General features: G+C 40.9%; 2 long non-coding RNA genes across 2 annotated transcripts; one reads left to right on the top strand and one right to left on the bottom strand.

Annotated features, from left to right (window-relative positions):
• Positions 1–5,322: 5,322 nt before the first annotated feature.
• Positions 5,323–12,450, top strand: LOC308597377. Its single transcript, XR_014012899.1, has 5 exons — positions 5,323–5,591; positions 6,604–6,838; positions 9,008–9,107; positions 9,502–9,648; positions 11,461–12,450. It is a non-coding gene; the product is annotated as an uncharacterized lncRNA (long non-coding RNA).
• LOC308597398 lies at positions 8,384–9,111 on the bottom strand. The gene is made up of 2 exons (XR_014012932.1): positions 9,014–9,111; positions 8,384–8,520 (listed from the first exon to the last, which is right to left on the bottom strand). It is a non-coding gene; the product is annotated as an uncharacterized lncRNA (long non-coding RNA).
• Positions 12,451–13,479: the final 1,029 nt, after the last annotated feature.

Genomic DNA, 13,479 nt, shown 5'->3' with positions numbered 1-13,479 from the left:
TCAAAGAAAGTACTGAACTAAATCCTAAGCGATTCTCGCCTTTCTTGGTGCTTATATTACAGTTCTATTATTCATTGTGAAGACCAGGCCAGCAGCAAAGCCCTTGGCAGCAAACATTCATTTTCAGGCATATTAACTTTTTTAGAAAAGGAAATGTGATTTCTTTAGACTTTAGTCATTGCAATATTTGTCAGCTGTCTATGTCTAAGAAATTAACTTTTTTGCGGGGATTGCTTTTGAATATGAATAGATAATAGAGGTTCAAAAAGCTTTGCTTCTCGAAGACTGACAAATGAGTTTTCATCAAAATAAGTGGTGAAATCTGTGGGGGAGGAGGTTATTTTATTTTAGTGTTTTTTTTAAAAAAAATGTAAACCTGATATTTTTAAAGCTATTGCTGTCAGAAAAGCGAATTCTGACATTTAGATAAAGCCAGTGTGGCAGAAGAGTAGTTGGAGAGAGGTTTGTGGGGTGGCATTTTTCAGGAACCTACCATTTTCAAGTTTCTTCAAAAATTAGTTAACTGTGGGAGATAAGCCCCCTTCTCTGTTTTCCATTTCTTTCAGGTTCCCATTAATCAAGTTTGTGCCATATCAGGCAAGTTTCAACCAGCATAGAGACTTGAGAAGGGACCAGTATGGGATGTGGCACTCTTCCTTCCTTCCTTGAGAAAGAACACAAGAGAGACAGGGGGAGAACACATTTAGAGAAAGTGAGGGGCAATGTCTCCATGCAGCAATATTGTGGGTGACTTGTGGGCGAGGGCAGAGGCAGAAGTGGGTGGAGCAAAACATGCAAATTTGTTGGCTAGTTTCCTTATACACAGGGACGCGGGTGGTGCTGTGGTCTCTAGACCACAGAGCCTAGGACTTGCCGATCATAAGGTTGGTGGTTCGAATCCCTGCAATGGGGTGAGCTCCTGTTGCTCGGTCCCTGCTCCTGCCCAACTAGCAGTTTTTGTTTTGTTTTGTTTTTAATAATATTTATTACTTTTAAACCTTACAAAAAGGAGAAAAGAAAAGAAAAAAGAAGAAAAAAGAAGAAAAAGAAAAAGAAAAAACAATACAGTACAATATATAAACAATACACAACACAACATTAACACATTAAACAAAACAAAAACAAAAACAGTTTAGCAGTTTGAAAGCACGTCAAAGTGCAAGTAGATAAATAGGTACCGCACCGGCAGGAAGGTAAACGGCGTTTCCGTGTGCTGCTCTGGTTCACCTTAGTCATGCTGGCCATGTGACCTGGAAGCTTTCTGTGGACAAACGATGGCTCCCTCGGCCTATAGAGCGAGATGAGTGTGCAACCTCAGAGTCGTCCACAACTGGACCTAACGGTCAGGGGTACCTTTACCTTTCTTTATACACTCACCCAGTTCTCTCTCTTCTCCATCTAGGCAAGCAGTATCAGAGTTCAAATACATATTCCTTTTGGATGAAGGGCAGGATATAAATGTAATAAACAGGGTCACATTTGACCCCCAAACCCAAGGTTCCCTACCCTTGCCTTATAGGTTTTGAAAACTCAAATCTACCTACAGGACCAAAAGGACTAAGAACCCCTACTCCATTCTTTCATTCCTTGCAGCCGTTTCTTAACTGACTTCTGAAAAGTCCACAGGAAGAATATGTTTCTTTTTATGTCATCATCACATATACATGGTATAAATATAATCTCTCTGCTTGCAAAATGACAGCATCACCTTTATGTACAAATGAAATTGGCACCATTTGAAAGCATACTTCCTTCACGACTAGAATTTTACCTCTGACGCCTGCTCTTTTAGAGGTAATCAAATCACATTTTGAATTTCCTAAGCACAGTTAATCATTTTAACAGAATCATTTTGCAGAGTGGTCTGTGACTTAGTTGGAAAGGACACCACATTAATGTATATTTTTGCAATCTCTGCTCTGTGGGGACACTGAATCAAGATATTTCCTGTCACATCGCAAGCTTCTTGACAGAGTGTACCTTAAACAATATCCTTGGTTACCTGGAAAGTTTCCAAATGTTTTTGCTTTTAGTCAGGTACCAGGGAAAAAAATCCATTGGTATTTAAGCTTAAGTTTTTCCTTCCTGTTTGTATATTCACAAAGAATGTCAGTCAAGGGAGGAGAAATTGGTGCTTTAGATCTGAGTTGTCAAGCATCCCTGGAAGTAGTGACTGTCAATAAAAAATAAATCAAACCTTGGGTATCAGTAAATGTCACTGAAAGTTGTGTGTTGGTAACAGCAAAAAAAAGGGGGGGGAGAGAAAAAACATATCACCCAACTAGTTTCTGAGTACTTGAAAGAGGCAGAAGGTTACCCAGTTCTGAAGAGACATTTAATTGAAACCCTTGGGAGTCTTCAGTTTGAGACATTCATTATTACCATTTCCTATAAGAGCTTCCATCACCTGCTCCATGACACAAATCTGCTCTTGCAGCAACCCACTTGAGATGGAACCACACTGTAACTCGATCCATCTGTAGTTCATAGCGTATCTCCTGCATCACTTTGTCACAGGGATGCAGTAGGAGAGTTAAAGAGGACCAGTCTGGTGAAAGGAGGAAATGAATATCCATTCAAAGAGTTCATTTTTGGACCTCTAGGGTCACACGCTCTTAGAGTCATGAGACAAAGTAAATCTAGAGCAGAGGCAGTCAATGCGGTGCCCACCAGATGTTGCTAGACCACAACTTCTAACAGTCAATGGTCAGGAATGATGGGATTTGTAGTCCAACAACATCTGTTCTATAACATTTGTCCAAGGAAAGTTGGGCTCCCCCACTGAACATAGCTAATCTGCTTCAGCTATCTGCTGCCATGGGGTACAGCAGTATAACAAGTAAAAAGATATTGTACATAAGAAATGGAAAGAAAAAGAGAAAGGTCATTCTCAGGATCTCAACAGTCAGATTTTCAGAGGGCCAAACTACACAATAAATGCATAGTTTGGCATGGTGTTAATTTTCCTTCTCCTCGCCTTTAAATGGTAGCAACTGAGTTGATGAGGATCAGGAACATGGCACAAGCCAAAGGGGGGGGGGGTTAAACACTGCTTACTGCATGACAGTCTCAGTGAAAATCACTGCTCCCCTCTGCCCTTCAAGGTGCAAATTGGCACAGCAGCATCCCCTAAGCTGATACCCTCCAGATGTTTTGGACTACGTCCCCATCAGCTCAGGGGAGTTGTAGTCCAAAACATCTGGAAGGCGCCTGACTGGGGAAAGGAAGGCTATGGTGTGTGTGTGTGTGTGTGTGTGTGTGTGTGTGTGTGTGTGTTCAGTATAAACCACAGTTTTGTAGAAATATAGCAAGGTGCTGTACACCATACAAAGGTTAGAACAACAGCATTAACCAAACATCGGGAAAATAACTTTATTTATTTTTTTTTATTTCTTTATTTAGAAAAGATACACTCTTTATCATCTCTCAGACACATACACGCACAAAAGTTTCCATCATAGTGAAAAACTAGAAAAAGAGAAAGAAAAAAGAAAAAAGAAAAAACAAAGGAGAAGAATAAAAGAAAAGATAACATACAATACTACAAATACAAAAACTTCCGTCCAGCTTGGTTTTGGAATTACATAACCTTACATTTAAATCGCAGTATTATTCAAACGTTATACGTCAATGCTTTTAGTTATCGTCGATTGATAAATTACTTATTCCCTGACTGCTTTCAAAATAAATCAAAAATTTATTCCATTCATCTTTGAGTTTAACTGTGTTATTTTGTCTTATTTTTTGAGTTAAACTCGCTAGTTCGATATATTGGTATAACCTCAATTGCCACTCTCCGACCGTGGGTAGATCAGGAGTTTTCCATTTTTGTGCAATTTGAATTCTCGCTGCTGCCATAGCATATTGAATGAAGGTTTGATCTATTTTCTTTATTTCTTTACCAATCATTCCTAAAAGAAACAACTCGGGGGTTTTAGGAAAATTATATCTCAAAATTTTTTTCAATTCGTCATGTATTTGCTTCCAGAATTCCTTCACCACATCACAGGTCCACCAAATATGAAAAAAGGTCCCAACCTTGTCCCTGCATCTCCAGCAGGTATTATCAACATTTTTATACATCTTTCTTAGCTTTACTGGGGTCAGATACCAACGATATATCATTTTCTCTAAATTTTCACGTAGGGCTACACATGCTGTGAATTTTACACCTTTTGTCCACAATATCTGCCAGTTTTTATACTCTATGTTGTGACCAAGATCTTTTCCCCATTTTACCAACGCTCCCTTCACCAGATCTTCCTTAGTGTCCCACTCCAATAATTGTTTGTACATTTTGGAGAGGAGTTTTTCATTACTCTCCAAAATTTCTACCTGGAACCTTGATTTTTTTCCACTAAAGCCCACTCTCTTATGCTCGCCCCATAAAGCATTAATCTGATGATAAAGCAACCACTCTTTTATTCTGTCTTTCAGCTGGTCATAGGGCTTCACCTTCCATCCTGCTTCTGTCTTCACTAAAAGGTCCTCATATGTACATCTTTCATCAGGCATGTTTGTTTTCTTACTTATTATAATATCAGTTGGAGACAGCCACCCTGGAATGCCTTTTTCGATCAATTTTTTATACCTCTTCCACACCTCTAGCAATGATCCTCTAATTACATGATTGGAGAAGCCTCTATGAACATCCCCTTTCTCTTGCCAGAGGTAGGCGTGCCACCCGAATCTAATATTAAAGCCCTCCAAATCCAATAAATCTGTGTTTTGAAGGGTGGCCCACTCCTTTATCCAGCATAGACAGGATGCTTCATAATAGAGTCTAATATTCGGGGCTGCAAAACCACACCTCTCTCTTGAATCTGTCAGATATTTAAATTTTATTCTGGCTCTCTTTCCCTGCCAGATGTACTTGGTCAGGGTTTTTTGCCAGCTCTTAAAGAGGGAGGTGCCTTTAATAATCGGGATATTTTGAAACAAAAATAATAATCTCGGAAGGATACACATCTTAATTGCAGACATTCTCCCTGTCCATGATAGTTTCAGTCTGTGCCAGGTATCCATATCTTTTTTGATATCCTGCCAGGCCTTACTGTAGTTGTCTTCAACCAAATTTATGTTTTTTGGTGAAAGCCAAATTCCCAAATATTTGACTTTGTTCACAATTTTAATACCACTTTTTTCTTCTAATTGGATTTTATCCTGTTCTGTCATATTCTTTGTTAGAATTTTTGTTTTTTTCCTGTTTAATCTAAAGCCCGACAGTCTACCAAATTCCTCTAGAAGTTCTATAACCCTACTTGTACTGTCCACTGGGTTCTCCACGGACAGGACCAGATCATCGGCGTAGGCTTTAAAATAACTTTAAATACAGGTTGGCTGAAGGAAACTCCACATTCCCAAGGCTGCCCAGATAACACCATTGTTAGCTGACATCTAAAAGAAGGCAGAGATGATTCCTACCAAACCTCTACTGGCAGGGAGTTCCACAGGACAGGGGCTGCCACACTAAAGGCTCGGTCCCTAGTAAGAGCTCACTGAACCCCAGAGGCTTGGGGAACCTCAAGAGGTGCCTCCTCAGAGGTTCTCACTGATTGAGGTGGAGCAAAAGGGAGCAGATGATCCTTAAGGTACTTTGGTCCTAAGTTGTTTAAGGTGTTGTGTTTTAGCACAACCTTTCAAAACTGTGGCATGTTAGCACCCAAAATGTATATGTAAAGCAGGGGTCTGCAAACTTTTTCAGCAGGGGGCCAATCCACTGTCCCTCAGACCTTGTGGGGGGCCAGACTATATTTGGGAGGGGGGATGAACGAATTCCAATGCCCCGCAAATAACCCAGAGATGCATTTTAAATAAAAGGACACATTCTACTCATGTAAAAACACACTTATTCCCGGACCGTCCGCGGGCCGGATTTAGAAGGCGATTGGGCCAGATCCGGCCCCCGGGCCTTAGTTTGCCTACCCTGATGTAAAGGGTTAATTGCAAGAGCTGTAGAACTCTGTGATGTCATACACTCTGTGTCAGTTATGGCAGTTGGTACCAGTTATGGCAGTTAGTTGAACAGTCTTAACAGTTAGAGCAGCAGGTATGTTGTGTTGTGCTGCTGTCTGCCTCAGAGTTAGTTAGTCTATAAGAGTTTAATCTATGCAAGATGTTTTAGCAATTTAAGTATCACCGACCTGCACTGTATATTTAATCTGCAAGTGCAAGTATGATCAGTAACAGTTGTATGTTATTTAAACTTTAAAAGAGAGTGTCTCGAGTACAATGTTACCTCAGGTTAAGTACTTAATTCATTCCGGAGATCCGTTCTTAACCTGAAACTGTTCTTAACCTGAAGCACCACTTTAGCTAATGGGACCTCCCACTGCCGCCGTGGCACTGGAGCACTATTTCTGTTCTCATCCTGAAGCAAAGTTCTTAACCTGAAGCACTATTTCTGGGTTAGCGGAGTCTGTAACCTGAAGTGTTTGTAACCTGAGGTACCACTGTAGTTTTTATAGGAGGGAAAAAAGAACTAATTAAAGGGTCAAATGGCCCTGGCCTGTCTTCCATATACTTTGAGTCTTAATTCCCACAAAAACTGCATTGATTGTATCCATGGATTTCAAAACAGCACATATTTTCTTTGTTTCCTAGAATTTCTGAGCAAACAACAGCAACGAGGAAGCCAGTGTTCTTTCTTTGAACTCCTGATCCATCTTCTCTGCATTTCAGAGACCTATATTACAAAGGTTGGCATGTGTTTTTTCACATTCCGCTGCAATTAGATTCGAGTCCAGATGTGATTGCCTTACGAGGGAACTCTTGCATCTTCATTAATGCGACTCACTGGCAAACCACAAATCTGCTACAGCATACCTGTCAATCCAATGCAAGCATCGCTTTTATATGGCAATAAGTAGATTCTATTTCAGCATGTACTCCAAATGCCAGGAGACAACTGAATGGGTTGTGAGTAAATGGAGATGCATCGCACTACTTCAGGCAATGCTTTCCTTGATTTTCTGAACCGCTTGAGAAGCCCTGCAAAAGATTATCCTAACAAAAGCTGCTCAGAGGACTAATGTAACATAGAAGTAGACATAACAGAAACAGATCACTGGTTCCCAGACAAATGAGGGCATCTGCATGGATGGAGCATATCCACTTCAAGAGCCATTTCTGTAGCAAATGATTCCCTGGGTCTCAGCGGATCTCATCCTCTACCCTTTAAAGGAAGAGAAAAAAGGCAGAGAAAATGGGATGGATGATTACTGGTGGCATGCTTTGCTCAGTGATATATACACAACGCAAAGTACAGCACAGCAAGAGAAAACTTTACATTGTTCATAGGAGGCTGATTCATTCTGCAAAAAACAATAATAATATTGGTCTTTGGTCTAACAAAAAACGTGGGAAGTATCTAGGTCTGTGTGAGCGGAGCTCCTTTTTGACAAAATGAGCATCCCAATCAGCTGTTTGGCTAGGAAGGAGTAGGAGAACATATTGGATCCATCCCAGCACCCATTTCTAAACTGTTAATCGGCCGATCCTGGCCCAACTTCACTGTCTTCCAGTTGGTTTCCGGTGCTGGTTTTGACCTCTAAAGGCTTAAACAGCTCAGGATGGTAATATCTCAAGGACCACCTCTCCCCATATGAACCTACCTGGATCTTGTGATCATCATGTGAGGTCTTTCTTCATGTGCCTTCTCCACAAGAGTTCTAGAGGGTGGCAACATGTGAACGGGCATTTTCTGCAATGGCTCCCCATTTGTGGAATGCTCTCCCCAAGGACGCTTGCCTGGTGCCCTCATTAAACACCTTTAGGTACCAGGTGAACATGATGTTTGTGTTGTTAGATGAGGCTAAGGGTTTGTGCAGCATTCAAGCTCACACCAGGATCTCACTTGGATGCATTCTAAGAGAAACAGTGCTGAAAATAACAATACATACACATCATATGTTGATGTGCAGTGTATATTTTATATACTGTTATAGACCAAATTCAGGGAACCTGTGTTAACTGGGATCCATCAGCCTCAGCCAACATACCCAGTGGTAAGAGATGATGTGAATTACAAAGCAATAGAATCTATATGCCACAGGTTAGCTTAGCTACCCCTCTACTGAGATAGTAATGGATAATTTCCTCCTCCTCCTCCCCCTCCTCCTCCTCCTCCTCCTCCTCTTCTTCATTTTGTTCTGTTTTTCTCTGGTCCATACTTTTAAGTGAAGTGGCCTGGATTGGAACATAATTATCCTTCTGATTTTTTACTTCTCCAAACTTTGTGATATAGTACTCGGTTCAAAAAAATGAACTTAGAGTCAGACATGTACTTGAGGCAACCTATGCTTGCCAGAAAAGAGATCATTACATATAAGAACCATTTGCTCTGTGTGTGGTGTGGTTTTGTGTGTGTGTGTGTGTGTGTGTGTGTGTGTGTGTGTGTGTGTGTGTAATTCTTTTTCTTAGCCTGTTATAGCTGTGTCTAGTAAAACTTCAGAATCATTTGAACTTGTCAGAATCATTTGAACTTGTCCAGAAATGCACAACTTTAAATGAGGTGGTAAGCTCATAAATCATAGAAGTGTAGAGTTGGAATGGACCCCAAGGGCCATCTAGTCCAACCTCCTACAATACAAAAATCTCAAGATACCTGCTCCTACAATCTGCTGACAGGAAGCATCTATCAGGAGGGAAGCAATTTTTGTTAATTACCCCTCCCACCCTAAAAAATCTGCCCTGGGCAGTAAGACACCCCCCCCCACCTGGGACTGATTTAAGGAAAGTTTAGGAGCTTCATGAGCAGGGAGAATTGCCAGAAATATATCCCTCCCATTTCTGCTTGCTGATGGATGCCTTCAGTCAATTGAAAGACACCAATTGGATACCACCCATTATACTTAGGACCCCTTTAAAAAGAAAGGGGTTTACATTAATTACTTTCCTCACCATATATGTAGACATGGGTATTACAATGTTCTGAAGGCATAGTCACAAAAAGCATCTCCTCTCATTAATTGTCTTAATTCTACATTGCCTTGCTTTTTTCTCACAGGAGCACCTAAGAAACAAGGAAGCCAGTGCTAATAGATATCTCCATATCGCCCCTAAGCCAGATAGCTTCAGACTCCACATAGATCAGCTGCCTTATCTCAGTTAGTCTCCTTTCTCCATAAATTGTTAACTTGTTGTTTCAGGCCAACTATCTGTAATTAACTTGGTAGATAAATGGTATGAGGCAAGATTTGGATTTTATCTTTTGTGCTTGACATGAAATTGAAATTCCCTTTGGAAGTATTTTCTTCTTTTTGTACCGGTACTTCATTTCCTGGGTTTGGGGCCAAGTTCTAATTTTCACTTGCTTGCTGGAGCCTGATTTTTTTATTTTTTATTATTTTCGTATTAGTCTAAGACTCTTCTCTCTGATCCACTGCATTTTCTGACTGTGTTCTCAGTGTTTTGCTCTGTTCATTGAGCTGTTCTAAATGCAGAGTCACACCTTCATCTTTTCCTCAAGGCCACTGTTTACATTTATCTTCTTTCCTTCAGGTTAAAACAATATACAGCCAGTTACATACTTACACTGAGAGGCTGAATTCTCCTTTGCTAAAATGATATCAAAGCCCCCTTGCACTTTGTGACCACCTGAAGCTGGTGAAGATCCTACTGGCTTCTCCAAGACATATAGGTCCCAAGGTAGGAGGGGAGTGTAAATGTTCAGAGTAGAACTGTGAACCCCGAAATGATACCTGCTATGACCTGCTTAAACTACAAAGAGCATGATCCAACCCAATGTTTTGCCCTAATTTGCGAGAAAGCTAAAATTTTGTCATAATGGATTTCAATAGGAAAGCTAAAATTTATGCATACTTTAATTTTAAATAATGGAAAGTGTTGTATCTCAGTGGTCGAAAACATACTTTGAATGGAAAAGCTGCCTCCTAATGAGTCAGATGATCAATCATTCTAACTCAGTATTGTCTAAACTGTCTGGTAATGTTACTTCAGGGTTTCCATTTTAGACAGGAATTGTTCCCACCTCCACCTGGATAAATCAGTGGTGTTCAATGAGCCTGTGGTATCTGGAGGCTGTGGATCACACAAAATTAGGCCAAATGGCTCACAAGGCACCAGTTTCCCCATCCCAGAAGTAGATGATGGTTGCACTGAGTTGACTAGTTTTGCTACATCACAAAGTATACTGAAGACCATCAGCTTAGATGATTTTTAAAAGGGATTGGGAAAATTCAAGGAGGGTTCATAGAGGATAAAGGAGAATAAGACTATCAGTGGCTACGGTCCACTGGTGGTGCTGTGGTCTAATCCACTGGGTCTCTTGGGCTTGCCGATCAGAAGGTCGGCGGTTTGAATCCCCATGATGGCATGAGCTCCCGTTGCTCTGTCCCAGCTCCTGCCAACCTAGCAATTTGAAAGCATGCCAGTGCAAGTAGATAAATACCATATTTTTCGCTCTATAGGACACACTTTTTCCCCTCCAAAAATTAAGGGGAAATGTGTGTGCATCCTATGGAGTGAATGCAGGCTCCTTGGCTTCAGCGATAGCAACGCAAAGCCTCCGAAGCGCAGAGGGAGCGCTCCCTCCGCGCTCCAGAGCCTTCACGTTGCTTTCGCTGAACCCTGGAGAGCAAGAGGGGTCGGTGCGCACCGACCCCTCTCACTCTCCAGGCTTCAGGGATAGCCGCCTGAAGCCTTTGGAGTGCGGCGGGAACTCGCGATGTGCTCCGAAGGCTTCGGGTTCCTTTTGCTGAAGCTGGGAGAGCAAGACTCTCCTGACTTCAGCAGAGAGGGAGAGCTGCGCAGCGCCCCTTCAGCGAAGCGGGAGGAGAAATGGAAGGGGCTCCGTTTCTCCTGCCACTTCACTGAAGGGGCGCTGAGCGTCCCCCCCCCCTCTAAAACAAGGTGTGTCCTATGGTCGGGTGCGTCCTATAGAGTGAAAAATACGGTAGGTGCCGCTGTGGTGGGAAGGTAAATGGCGTTTCCAGGCATTCTGGATTTTGTCACGGTGTCCTGTTACACCAGAAGCGGTTTAGTCATACTCGTCACATGACCCGGAAAGCTGTCTGTGAACAAACACCGGCTCCCTTGGCCTGAAAGCAAGATGAATGCTGCAACCCCATAGTCGCCTTTGACTGGACTTAACCATCCAGGGTCCTTTACCTTTATCTTTTTTACTGTCCGCAATAACTATGTTCTACAGCTACTGTCAGAGCAACTGCTTCCTGGAAACCACAAGCGGGGAGAATGTGAACGCACTCATGTTCCCTCTCTGGGATGCCCATAGGCACCTGGTGGGTCACTGTGAGAGCAGGATGCTGGGCCACATGGATCCAGCATGGATCTTCTTACGTTATTAAGTAAAAATGTACAATATGTCACACTGTTGCCACTCTATGATTGCAGCCATAGTCAAAGTAACTGTTTTACAGAAGGCATTCTAGTATGACCCACAAAAAATAAAGTAATTGTGCATTATTTTATGTTGTTTAGTGAATCAGCCTGCAAGCTCCACTGCTGGGCAGTATTTAAATCTTTTAAATTAAGAAGAGTGGCAGATTAAACTGATTTACTATGCCAAGTTGGCGAAATTAACTGGGAAAATTTGGAACCAGCAAGACCAGACTTTCCTGAAAGACTGGAAGAAATTTCTGATATATTTGAAAGACAATTTTAATCAATTGACATCACTTGTAGGGTTGCAAGAAGTTTTGTAAGGAGAACCATATGAATTATTGCAAAAGAGGACTAAGAAGGAGTTTATTTAGGATATGGATTTTATAGCAATAACTATTAAAATAAAATGCAAAATCAGAAAGAAAGTTAGAATACCATTAGTCGAGGTTGACGGAAATCTCTGACTGTGATAGCCGAACGTTTGTTATGTTGTACAGGATGAGATGTTATGTTTGGAAAATATGTGCAAAAACCAATAAAAATTATATTTAAAAAAATCTTTTAAATTAACAAAATAAGATACTTTTACATTCTTCTGTTTTCAGTGGAAGAGAAGCTGAATGTATGAGCATTTCTTTAAAGTCTTGCAGAATAGATGTCTATGTGGTTTTGCCTTCAATATCTTCTTTGAAATGTGAATTCCTGTTTCAGAAAGCCTGTAACTTTTCAGTATAGCATTGGGGACAAGAGTTCAGCGTTCTTTTTAAAGAGTTTAGTTTCTACAACTGTTCATGACCGGATATCCTACAGCTATAAATATTTAGTTGTGGAAAGTAGGCTTCCCATTTTGGTATTGTGTATTTGATGCACAGCTGAGAGGTACTGGAACGGCATAGGAATAATTAAATGTTACAGTTTTAGTTAATGCACTCAAGCCAATATATCCTGAAGGACAAAAGGCTGGAATAACATTTCCCTGTAGCAGTAAATGTTGAAAGGTGCATACATTCCTATCATTATGGTGGTGATTAGAGTTGCATTGTACAAAATGTTTCAAAAGGCAATTTTTATCACATCATTACTAATATATAGATCTGAAGGTGAGGGCTGTTTGCAAAGAAGAACTCTTTGGGATTTCAGCAGACCTGAAATTTAGCTGCAATAACTGGGAGTCAGGTATACACCTTAATGAAAAATGTATAACTAGATATTTACAAGTGCAGAACACAGAAACATAGAATCATAGAACTGGAGAGTTGGAGGTAACGCTGAGGCTCATCTAGTCTGACCCTCTGCAATGCAGGAATCTTAACTAAAGCATCCATGACAGATGGCCATCCAACCTTTGATTAAATACCTCCAAGTAAGGAGGGTCCACCACCTTCCAAGTGTACTCCAGGTGTGGTCTGAATGGAAAAGACCAGTACTATGACTTTCCTGGATCTGGACACCATACTGCTGTTGATGCAGCCTAGAATAGCATTAGCTTTTTTGCTGCATCACACTGTTGACTCATGTCAACATTGTGGTCTACTAAGAACCCCTAGATATTCTTCACATATACTATTGGCAAGCGAGGTGTCCCCCATATAATATTTGTGCAGCTGGTTATTCCTGCCTAAGTGAGCCAGCTGCTTACTCATTCACTAACCAAGTTTTCTTTAACCTTGTGTAAGAAATAGGCATGCACACACAAAATCACATATCTCAATTGTGAAGTAGTGTGTGATGCGGGTGTTAGGTGTGACTAATGTATGCATGTTGATCCAAATTATGTGAAGCTTTCTCAAAAGAAATGAGAGCACAAGCTGGATCTTCCATCAGGCAGTTCCAAGACAGAATCTGCTCTATCTAAAGCAACTTGGATAGATACTTGACAAGCCTTTCCTTGGTTGTTTAGGTAGAAAGTATGAGCTGCTTCATGAAAACAGAAAGTGATCTACACAAATTGTTCAGCTATAGGCATACATCCTTCTAAAGATAACTGCAGTGCCATCACTTTCTACAGGAGATTAAATTCCGAAATATGTCAGAGTTGAATAATTCTGAAGAAAAGTATTGCAGGAAAGAAAGAAAGAAAGAAAGAAAGAAAGAAAGAAAGAAAGAAAGAAAGAT

The sequence above is a fragment of the Podarcis bocagei genome, assembly GCF_964188305.1.
Source record: "Podarcis bocagei genome assembly, chromosome: 11".
NCBI classification, from domain to species: domain Eukaryota; kingdom Metazoa; phylum Chordata; class Lepidosauria; order Squamata; family Lacertidae; genus Podarcis; species Podarcis bocagei.
The sequence above is the reverse complement of the archived record's forward strand: the minus strand, read 5'-3'. Positions and strand labels throughout refer to the sequence as shown.